This window comes from Arvicola amphibius, chromosome 4 (genome assembly GCF_903992535.2).
Source record: "Arvicola amphibius chromosome 4, mArvAmp1.2, whole genome shotgun sequence".
Taxonomy (NCBI): Eukaryota; Metazoa; Chordata; class Mammalia; order Rodentia; family Cricetidae; genus Arvicola; species Arvicola amphibius.
Window position 1 is genome coordinate 136,631,002 of NC_052050.1, and position 10,833 is coordinate 136,641,834.

The window sequence follows — 10,833 nt, forward strand, 5'->3', positions numbered from 1 at the left end:
CCTGGAACCTGGCCATCGGCGCTAAGTGTGCTGGTCTAGGAAGATAAAGCAACTGCCTGGACTGCCCCACCTCACCTTCACCTGGTTCAGGATGCCAAGTAGCTTGCCATTATCTGCCTGTTGCCCATGGCTCATCTTCTTTACTAAGGATAAACTGGCATCCTTGAGGGGACTGCTCCTGATGGAAAATCTGTGGCCACTCCTGTGATGAACAGATTCTCCTTAAACAGGGAAAGCACTGCCCTTGGGGGTTAGACTCCACTTCAGCTGGTGAGAATTTGCCTGAGGTTAATTCTCTCCAAACAATCAACAGCCAGACTAGCCAGATAGAATCACCGGGAGCTCCAAAGATCTTTCCAGATTCCTTGTGGGAAGAACTCCTTCTCTCCTCTCCCACACTCATGGCAAGGTGCTTATCCAAGGAGTATAGGAGCCAGATGTACCCCTATCCAGCCAATTAACGAGGAAACAGCTTCATCACTGAGCTAAATGAACACTCTGAAATGTGAATGTTTCTGCTGTCACTGTAGGGGCTTTAACGATGCAGGCTAGGCTCTTCTCCTCCCAGTACACCCAAACAGCAGGTCCCTTCCTTATCAAATCTCCCAGAAGAGGTCACAGGCCTTCAGCAAAGCAGAGGAATCATGACCATATTGTGTCTCTCCCCTACAGTCACCAGCCCCAGAGAGCTGCAGGCTTGCTGCTAAATTTTCTAAGGGGTGCAGGGATAGGGGTGGCTGAGTGTGGGAGGAGGAAATTTTTTGGTCTTCAGAGAAGTGGAGTTTGATATTCTAGGGACTCTGATGCCAACTAGACCTGCCAAGTCACAGGAAAGCCATGTCCAGGCCCACATACACTGTAGACAAGGTTCCAGTGCCCCTCAGTGGACTTTGGGAAGAGAGCATGAACATTAATTCCACGGGGCTCCTCTGCTTCCTGGTCAGGCTGGGGGAGCTAAGCTGAGGAGGTTGGCACCCAACCACTTCCTCAGAGGCTGCCACACATTCAGACAGAAGCAGTATGGGTGACCCACGGCTCATTTCCTCTTCAACAGTCAATCCAGAACACCCAGACACCCCACTTTCTAAGCTTCCCCCTCCTTTTCTTGGTAGCCATTAGCCTCTGACAGCCCAGAGAGTTCAGTGGGCTCCTGATTACCATAAATCTTGCCAGAAGCTACCTTGAGACCCTTCACTAAATTCTGAGTACTCCTTTGCTCTCTCCCGCAACTCTGACATTTTCTGTAGGCTGATCACAACACGGACCATACAACCGCTCAGAAACACAGAGAATTTTAAGGGGACATCACGGAATCAAATAAACAAAGGAAACCCTGGGCTCCCCACCACCATTGACTCACTATGTGGGGCTGGTTTCTTAGTCTCTGCACACGGAAATTCCCACCTTGTCTATGGAGCTAGAAGAGCCTCTTCCAGCTACACTCCCGCGCCTGGAACTGCCTCCTATTTGCTTTCAGTAAAATGATGGGGAAACATGCAAGCAACGCTCACAAAGCAGGAGCAGAGCGCCCTGGGTAGTGCCAGTTCTCCAAAGCCTGGGAATGGTACCTTTCTGGCTCACATTCCTACCACAGAGGGTAGGCGGGCCCCCAGAATTATGCAAATTCTCCCATTTCTCAGTGGGAGGCTGCCGGTGTAAGATTAGAAAAAGGTCTCAGCATTCTTTGTGATCCAAGTCATGATAAAATTGCTTTGCCTCTGCAAACTTCTGCACTAGCTTTGCGGCTACAGTTTACAAGGCTGAGCTGTCAGATACACTCCCACCCCATCTCTAAAAGAATCTGAAGAATCAGGGTGGCCAAACCCATTAAACTAAGTATTTGGGTTCCAAATACCCCTCATATTTGCATCCAAATTTCCTTATGCCTTACCCCGATAGAATTCCAGCAAATTCTCATCTTAATAATTCTATTATATTTTTGCAAAGTAATGAACATTAATTAGTGTAAATTTTAAGAATTAAATTAATGCAACACCCAAAAAGGTATGCATGAAAAGCATCTAGATTGTGTCATGTTCCATTGGCCAGAGTGGTCCAGGCAGAAAGCAGAAGGTGACCACCCTAACACCCCACCCCCAGTCACTGAGGGTAAATTATGATATTTACATAACTTTTTTTTTGCTTTCTCCATTACTAAGCCATCTAACTCAGCAGGAGGAATATGGACTTGCAGCCTCTACGGTCTGAACCAATAAGGGGAGCAAAGTTCTGAAGAACCCCACAAGAAAGCCAACTTGCATTCCTCGGGGCTTCCTGTCAAATGTCCTCAGAAAGAGCTATAAGAGATAGTTGAAAGCTTCAGATCGGTTAAACCTTCGCAGCCTGACTCTGGACTGAATCCATTGCAAAACTCCTCACCCTTAGACCTTTGGGCTCTGCAATCGGCTTTTCAAAACCGTTGTAGAGCTTTACCTGGGAGAGAGACACAGTGAAAGAGCGCTGTGGACTGGGAGTGCTTTACCTCCTCCATTCCCATTCCCAGGACTCACAAGTGGAGATTCTATTTTCCGAGTGCAAGCGTGCATGCGTGTGCATGTGGGTTCATGTGGGTGTGTGCGCCCGGCTGGAGAGGGGGCAGTACAAGCAAAGGTTGCGAGCCAGTTCCAGGTATGGAATGCTCACCAAGGTTCGGCAAAAGGGCATCACCTTCCTGCGGAGATCCGCTGCTGCCTAGAGGTGAGAGGTGGTTTCTCTGAACCCCTAAATCCTCACCCCCGGGTCTGGTCGGAGCAGCCCGGATGGCCTCTGTCCCTCTGCTCCTTTAACAATACTCACGGCGAAAAGCAGTCCCAAAGAAACAAAACAGCGTGGCCAGACCAGCAAGACCAGTAAAATCATCACAGCAGTCGATTCCCCCCTGCCCGGAACTCCAAGGAAAAGTTTCCCGGCTTCAAAGCGAGCGTTTCTCGAATGAATTGAAAACACCCCCTCCGACTCCCCAGCCTTCCCGGCTCGGCGCCTGCACCGAAGGCACAACCCAGCGCACGCGGTCCGGACTCTCCACGCGCTCGGATCCGCCTGTCACCCCGGGGGACGCCAGCAGGGGCTGGCCCGCCTGGCCACCGCAGCGACCCCGCGAAAGCCCCTGGGCCGCCACGTTCGCCAGACAAAAAGCAACGGGATCTGGAGAGAACGTGGTGGGCTCACCTCGGGGCTGCACTCCCGAAGCCTTGCCGTCGGTGGCCCAGTCGTCCGCTGCCCCTCCGGGCGCCTCTGAGCATTGTCTGTAGCGTGTCTGGGCGCAGAGCTTGCCCGGCCGCGGGCGGCTGTCTTCTGCCTGGGCCCGGCGGCCGGGTGGCAGCTGCGATCGCGGCTCCGCCCCCTCCGCCTCGAGTGACGCCGCCCGCCCGGCTCCCGCCGCACCCCCGCAGTCCTCGGCCGTGCCCGGCGTTCCCACCGGGCCTGCGCGTCCCGCCACTCCACTCGTTCCCAGACCAGCCAGGAGGGCGGCCGTCCCGGCCCGGGTCCCTTAGAACTCCGCACCGCGCCCCGCCCTCTCGCTCGCCACCCCGAGGCTCCGCCCCCAGCCCGTGCCCTGGCGCCCCTCGACCTGGTGCTGAGCCCCCGAGAGCGTCCCCAGCTCAATTCCTGCTCAGCGCAGTTCGGCTTGAATTTGCTCTCGTGCTCCCAGCCGTCCTTAACCCAAGTGCACACCATAGGTGTGTCGGGATAGATGCATTCCACATCTCTCCATCCAGCCGACCCAGGGAGACCCTGGCGGGGAGCGAGAAAACGCGGAAGAGAGGGGTCGGTGTGCTGTGCGAGATCAAGGGCGGTGGGTTGTGAAAGGGGCGTGGTCATCGTCACCGCCACTTACTGTTATCCTGGAGAACCTTAAGTTGACTGGTGCAGGGCTAGCAATACTGATCTTCCAGGTCCCGCTCAGCGCCTCGTGTTCAGGCCTTCAGCAAATGGCTCAGCACACCTCTTTGAACTTTAGCGTTTAGCAATGGAATGCAAAAGCTGGCCTAGGGGACTGGCCTTCAGTCATGCTGGGGCACCCCGTCCTCCACCTGTGTTTACACCGTTTTCAGTTGCGTGAGTCACTCGCCGAGATACAACGAGTTCGAGATATTGTTCCTCAGGCGAAAAATCTCTTAACTGCCAGGAGGAGGACAGCCTATGAACCAGCCAGTCTCCTCCCTTCCTCCAGCTGCCTGAGTAGGACAGACTTGCACCTTGACCTGGGTGTTCCCTAAGCACCCAGACACAGAAGTTGCGTCAAGTACCAGGCCCGAGTGTAAGCGGAAAGACCCCCACAAACACACCTGGGTGCCTTCCTCTGCCCCTTGGCTTCACCGAGAGGCAGCTTGGTGTAACTCCTACTTGGGTCCTTAATCAGGGTGACTCTGCTGAGAGAAGGAAGGCACCACCCCAGAACTCCATGTCCTCTCCTCTTTATCTGGTATTAACACAGCAGGACTATATAAAAGATGAAAGAGAGCGATATGGGTAGCGTCTATGTGGAAAGGGACCATAAAGAATATTTACTCATCACTCAACTCCCCCACCCCCCCGTTAGTCCTAAGAATACGGGTAGAATGGAAGGAAGGTATAGACGGATGGGAGTAGTCCTAGCATTCAGAAAGAACCTACTTCGTGCTAGGCAACCTCACAGGACCTGGTTAGCTCATTTTCCACAGCATGGAATGGGCCTGGAAGGTCATATCATTGCCGGGTTCCTCTGGTGAAAAGTGGCAGGATTGAGATCGGAACCAAGAACCTCTTGACTCCGCTGATCATCTGCCATGTTAGCCTACCAGACACAGGCAGTTCTGCCCTAGTCCCCTTCTTAACGGGAGGAGAAATCATTTCCACAAACACATAGGAAAACCAGCAGCATTCGGTTCTAATGAAGGATCCTGCCCACTTACAAAGATGCCAGAGAGAAAGGTGCCAACGACAGGCGTGTATACAATGGTCTGTACTGGAGACACATAATCCAGATAGCAGGTGCTGGCAGTTCAGTGGCACTGGGTCCTCGTGTGTGTGTGTGTGTGTGTGTGTGTGTGTGTGTGTGTGTGTTGTAGGGGGGGTGAGACATTCATGGCTCTTGGGATTCAGGCTCCCTCCACAAACCATTCAGTTCTTTCTCTGTAAAGTCCTCTCCAAGGGGCACACCCACCTAGAGGGATAAATAAAGGTCACGCCAAATGCACAGGGGACACCTTCACTCTTCTTACTGCCTCTACCTAATTTATTCTTAATGCACAGATAACTTAAGGGACACAATTAAAAAAAAAGCAAAGTTTACAACATAGCAAGACTGCTGGCTCCATAGCATGCCACAGTAAGTGAGGGGTTAATTTGGAGTTTCTGCTCGATAAACTGTTCTCAGATGGTTTGCTATACCCACAGGAGATGAATGCACAATACTGTTCCTGCTGATCCATAACGTGGCTTCTTCTTTTATGCCAGCAACATGGCCACAAAGAGGGCTATAGCCTGCCTAATGAAAAGACTAAAAGAAAAAAAAATAAAAATAAAAATGAAACTTCAAAAGAGTGCCTGAGACGTGCATGAAATACCACCCTCCTGCACAGTGTTCCTCCTGTAGCTGGTCAGTGTGTCATAGCCGCTATGACGCTGGTGAGCCCATGCATGCGGTGGACATTCTGCTTGGACTTGTACCCTGCCCTCTGCAATGCAGTACAGTTTGTGTATGTGCAGCATTTTGTATGTGGCGACTTACTGGTTGATTTTCATGATGCTTTCTACCCAGGGCTTGAGGGCTCTGATACAGATCAGCTCTTCCATAAGAGCAATTCTCTGGGGTGTTTTAGTCCTTAGGTGCCATTCTGTACAAGAGAACAGCTAAATTTTAGGAGCTTGAGAGACAAGATTGGGGTGGGGGAGGGTGCTTTGGGGTAAGGTAATATAGTTTATATCTAGAAAGTCAATGGGGCCCAATCAGGAAGTGTGTGCCATTCATTAAACTATCCTGGGAAAAATGCAAGCTGGGATAGTTAGAGGGTTCAGACAGCACGAGGACTGCACCAAAGAATTCTCATGCATAGTGTTTCTCCATCCGGATGAAACAGAAATGTCTCTCACCTTAACATCAGAAAGCTATTCAATTCCAGTCAGTGAATATTTATTGAGTAGCTTCTACTTAGGAAGCACTGGATGAGATTTTATAGGAAAAGCAGTAAAAGACAAATAGAAACTCTCAGCAAGGGATAGATGTGAGTTGGGGCAGTTCAGAAAAAGGGACACAGGCAGTCCTTTCATGGAGGAAGGGGCCTTTGGACAACAAGGAAGGCCGCTATTTGGGGACAATGGGGACTTTCCAGGCAGAAGGAATGGATGTGGGAGTGGCCCGAGACTTCTCTGGCAGTCCGTCCTGAGTGTGATGACAGGGGACACACTAGAACTGCAAGGTGGCACTGGATAGAAAGGGTTGGTTTCCAGGGCAAGGACTCTTCTGAGTAGCAGGGTCTTCTGGGTTAGTTTCTCATCAGTGCTCCCTGGATCTTGCATTCCAGATGGAGTATGAAGTGGGTAAAGAGGGTAAAGAGATGAGAAACAAGAAGCATGACAGAGAGTTTCTGTCCCGGGGCCAGATGAGAGACAACGGGCTTTGATAAGGACAAGGCAAGGAAGAGAACACAGATGGGAATCGGTGGCTTTTGAGAGGGGCAGACTTGGAGACCACTACAGACTGATCAGATGCCATGTTTACTTAATGAAAGGCTACATAATGAAGCATCGACTGCGTCGAGCTGAACATGCCCAGTGACCTACTTGGTTTCTCTCATTCAAACCTCACAGAAACGACCTTGTGGAGGGCATTAAGAGGGAAGACAAAAGAATTAAAGATGCCCAACAGATCTCTAATCTCTAAGGGCTCACAGGATGATAGATAGTATCCTCAACACAGATAAGAAAGTCAGTGGGATTGTAACTCTGTGGTAGAAAGCTTACCTGGAGGGCAGGAGACCCTACATGCAATCCCCGGCAGCCATCTGGCAGAGGAGAGGATGGTATTGCAATCCTGAGAGTCAATATTGTCAACAGGAAGCACAAACGACATGAAGAAGTGGAGGGCTGGAGAACATGGTAGTCTAGAAGAGACCACGGAAACGAATGCCAGCCCATTTCCTCCTGACTTTGAAAATCCTGACTGAAGAGAATCCTGGCTGAGGAGAAGTCTTTGAAGTCTAGAGAGCCATGGAAGAGGAGTTGTCTGTTACAGGAGTTCCAGGCTTAGTCTCTACCTTGAGGTAGGGGAGAGGTTGAGATAAGTTTCAACTCTTAGTTACTTTGTGGCTAACAGGAGAAGGCTGCAAACAACACCACAGAAGAAAGAACCCAAGTGGACAGGTGGACTGGACAGGGTCCCACAGGGAGAACAAGAGCATTTCACTGGCAGGTGGCAGCAGCTTGTGACCAGGAAATTTACCATCAGCACGCCATCAGCAAGGTACACCCTGAGAACTTGGTTTGATAATAGGCCCGGGCTGGTGACATTCAAGGTCCCAAAACCGCCACAGAAGAGACTGAGAATGAGTAAGGCAGGAAGGGAAAGTTCTTCCTCAAAGTTATTGTGAAGAACTCTCCTGGGCGGGGTGGGGCTGGCATCAAGATCTCATAGCAAGTACGTTTGCTGAACAACCCTGAATGACCTGAGTTTGACCTCAGGAACTAACTGACTCCTCAAAGTGGTCCTCTGATCTTCATAATTGTACACACACACACACACACACACGACACAAACATACTACTAATACTAATAATACTGTCTGAGCTCCTCTGTCCCACTAGTGAGTGACATTCCTTACAAACTGGAGAAAGGGTGGCTTGCCAATCATTCATGGCCTGGCTCTTCCACATCTTTCCTCCCTCAGTCATAGCCACAACCCAGAACTATTTCTAACTCATCTGAGGAAGTCTTACTAGTTTATCCTTGTCCTATAATAATTATATTGTCACATCCTTGTGGGTCAAAATATTTTTTTAAATTCAATCAGTGTGTACAAGGGTGTATACTGACTCCTTATTGACCCAATTCTATTCAAGAAGCTGAGGCAGGAGCATTACTTGGATCCAGGGTTTTGACACCAGACTTTGTGATGCAGTATGCAGGACACCCATCTCGAACCACAAAACAAACAAAACTAAGCTAAATTAAACTTCTAGGTTGTGCTGGGGTACAGTCAGTGGTAGAAGGTTTGTCTCGCATGTGCAAGGTGCAAGAGTTGATCTCCAGAATCCACCTCCACCTCAAAATAAAGAACCCAAATTATTTTGTTTTAGTTTATGTTGTTGCTGTTTTGTCTTGTTTTGGTTTTGGTTTTTCGAGACAGGGTTTCTCTATGTAGCTTTGGCTCTCCTGGAACTCACTCTGTAGACCAGGCTGGCCTCATACTCAGAGATCCACCTGCCTCTCTCTCCTAAGTGCTGGGATTAAAGGTGTGCACCACTACACCTGGCCCAAATTAAATTTATAAGCAAAACTTGCCCAACACCTGATTCTTCTCTAACTTTGGTCCTAGGCTTCTCTACTCAGGATCAAACATTTGGAATAATTTGTTATATACTAAGCACTAGATAGTTGTTTTTATCTTTTTCTGCCCAAACTGGAAGGCATTTAAATATCAGTGCAAGATGCCTAAAACACAAGCCGCATGGAACTGAGAGCTGGAAGTTTATTTCCAAGTCTCTATGGGTTTTCTTCCTGCCCACACACTGTATGGCCCAGATGTCAATACTGGGAGTGGGGGGAGCCATCACATGTTCTCTTTCACATATGATAATTTTCATTAGATGTACATTCAATAAAATATTAATGTTTTTACAAGAAGCAATTTTTTAAAATGTTGCTGCCATTGTTTGAGTTGTGCCTCTCCCAAAGATATGTTATAACCATAACCCCTAGACCTTAGAATATGATCTTATTCAGCAGGAAGTTCTTAATGGTATAACTAAGGTAAAATGAGGTCATTAGGGTGGGTCCTCATCTGATGTAGCTGATGTCCTTCTGAAGAGGGAAACTTGGACAGAGGCAGGCACACAAAGGACGGCAGAGTGACGGCACACAGGAAGAAGACATTATGGGTAGTGCCATGCTTTGGGGCCACAGAATGCCAAGGATAGTCTGCTAGGCTCAGTCACCATTTGAGAAAGAGGGCATCATGCATCCATGAAACAGAATGCCAAGGACTACCTGCACACATCAGACACCAGGGGAGACAACAGAGGACTCTCCTAGGACCAAAAGACAGAGCCTTGCCCTGTTAACACTCAGATTTTAGATTTCAGAATGGTGAGAATAAAATCTGTATGATTTTGTTACCCAGTTTTGGATGCTTTTTGGAGTAGCCAGTAAGAAACTAACATATTTCTTAAAATAAAAAAAAAAAAAAAAACATTCTACTGAGTGGCAGGCCCTCCCAAGTGAGAAGATAAATGGTTTTCTAAGACCAACTTTGTAAGAGTCTGTAATTCCGGAGCCAAGTTCCTAAAAGCCACCTTGTAATAAGAAGTTCACGATCCCTTCGTTCTGTCCAAACCCCTTTCCCTGACTGGCAAAGAGGATGCCCGTTTTTGATTGATAGTTCCTCCCCTCTCCAGCTTTAGGGTGTCTGCTTGGGAGCATGGCCTGGTTCCATAATTGAGCTTTCATGCGTCTGGGTGAAAAAAGTACATGGCTTCCCTCGGACAACGTGAAGTGACATGTACAAGGGGACAACCGGGGAATGAATTCATAACTCCCAGAGCTTGACTTGCTGTCTACACTGTAGTCCAAGCCAGGTGAAGCGGAGCCCATCACAGGAGAAGGGATTGCATCCCCCTGCCCACTTTGAATGGTCTATTAGGTTGCTCAAAGGAAGCCTCCTTCATGGGAAACTGTCTCACAGTTTCTTTACAGGTTATACATAAGCCTGTCACATGAGCCGGCATCCCACTCTGACCTTCTGCCCAGGAGACAGGAAAATATGTCCACCCAAAGGCTTACACCCACAGTCATACAGCATAACCGATAACAGCCGGAGTGGGAAGAGCTCACATGTCCGTCGGTTCGGGAATGAGTAAATAATATGTGATATACTTGGTACGATGGGATTACTATTCAGGAATTGAAAAAAAAAGGAAGAAGAAACTATTGGTTCATGTTAAAACACTCGATGTTTCTCTAGACGCTCACCTGCCCTATGCTAAGTGAAACGGAACGAACACGGACAACTGCTTGTGGTATCCTCCATTTGTATGGAATAGCCAGAAAAGGCAAGTCTGCGGAGACAGGAAGGAGACTGGGGGTGGAATAGAGAGGAGGGAGCGAGAGGGACGGAGGACACTGCCATCAACAGACACCAGGGACCTTGGCGAGATACTACACATGTTCTCAAATGAGATTTCTGACTGTGGTTGAACAACACGACCAATTTGCTATAATTTATCACGGATCATAATTTGATGCGAATTGTGCACCAGCCAAGTTGCTCACTGGAGGAAAGGCCGATGTTCAGGCTGGAAGGAGAGCAAAATTCTGATGCCTGCTCCAACTTTCATGAATGCAGAGGGAATAGTGTCTAGTAAAAACCAGTTATACGATGACACTCACCATACAGTTTTGTTTATTTGAGAGACACAGAGAGGTCAATTTCAAACAGGCAGGACGGATAACAGGGGTGGCCAGAGCTGGGGGAGGAGGAGGGGAGACTTCCGGTTTAATGGGCACAAGAAGACGCGAAGTTCTAAAGAAGGACCGTCCTGATGGCTGCAGAACAGCGAGAAAACATACTGAGTGCCATTGTGTTTGTGTATTCAAAATGAATAAAACAGTAAACCTCATGTTTATCAATCCATACA

The 10,833-nt window shown here is 48.9% G+C and overlaps 1 protein-coding gene across 1 annotated transcript in view; it reads right to left on the reverse strand.

Moving 5' to 3' along the window:
* Prag1 (PEAK1 related, kinase-activating pseudokinase 1) overlaps positions 1-3,286 on the reverse strand; it is a 54,558-nt gene extending 51,272 nt beyond the window's left edge. Inside the window, exon 1 of the mRNA XM_038327550.1 lies at positions 3,169-3,286. The gene's annotated coding sequence lies outside the window, so the exon portion shown is untranslated. The remainder of the gene's footprint in view (positions 1-3,168) is intronic.
* Between the last annotated feature and the right edge of the window lie 7,547 nt (positions 3,287-10,833).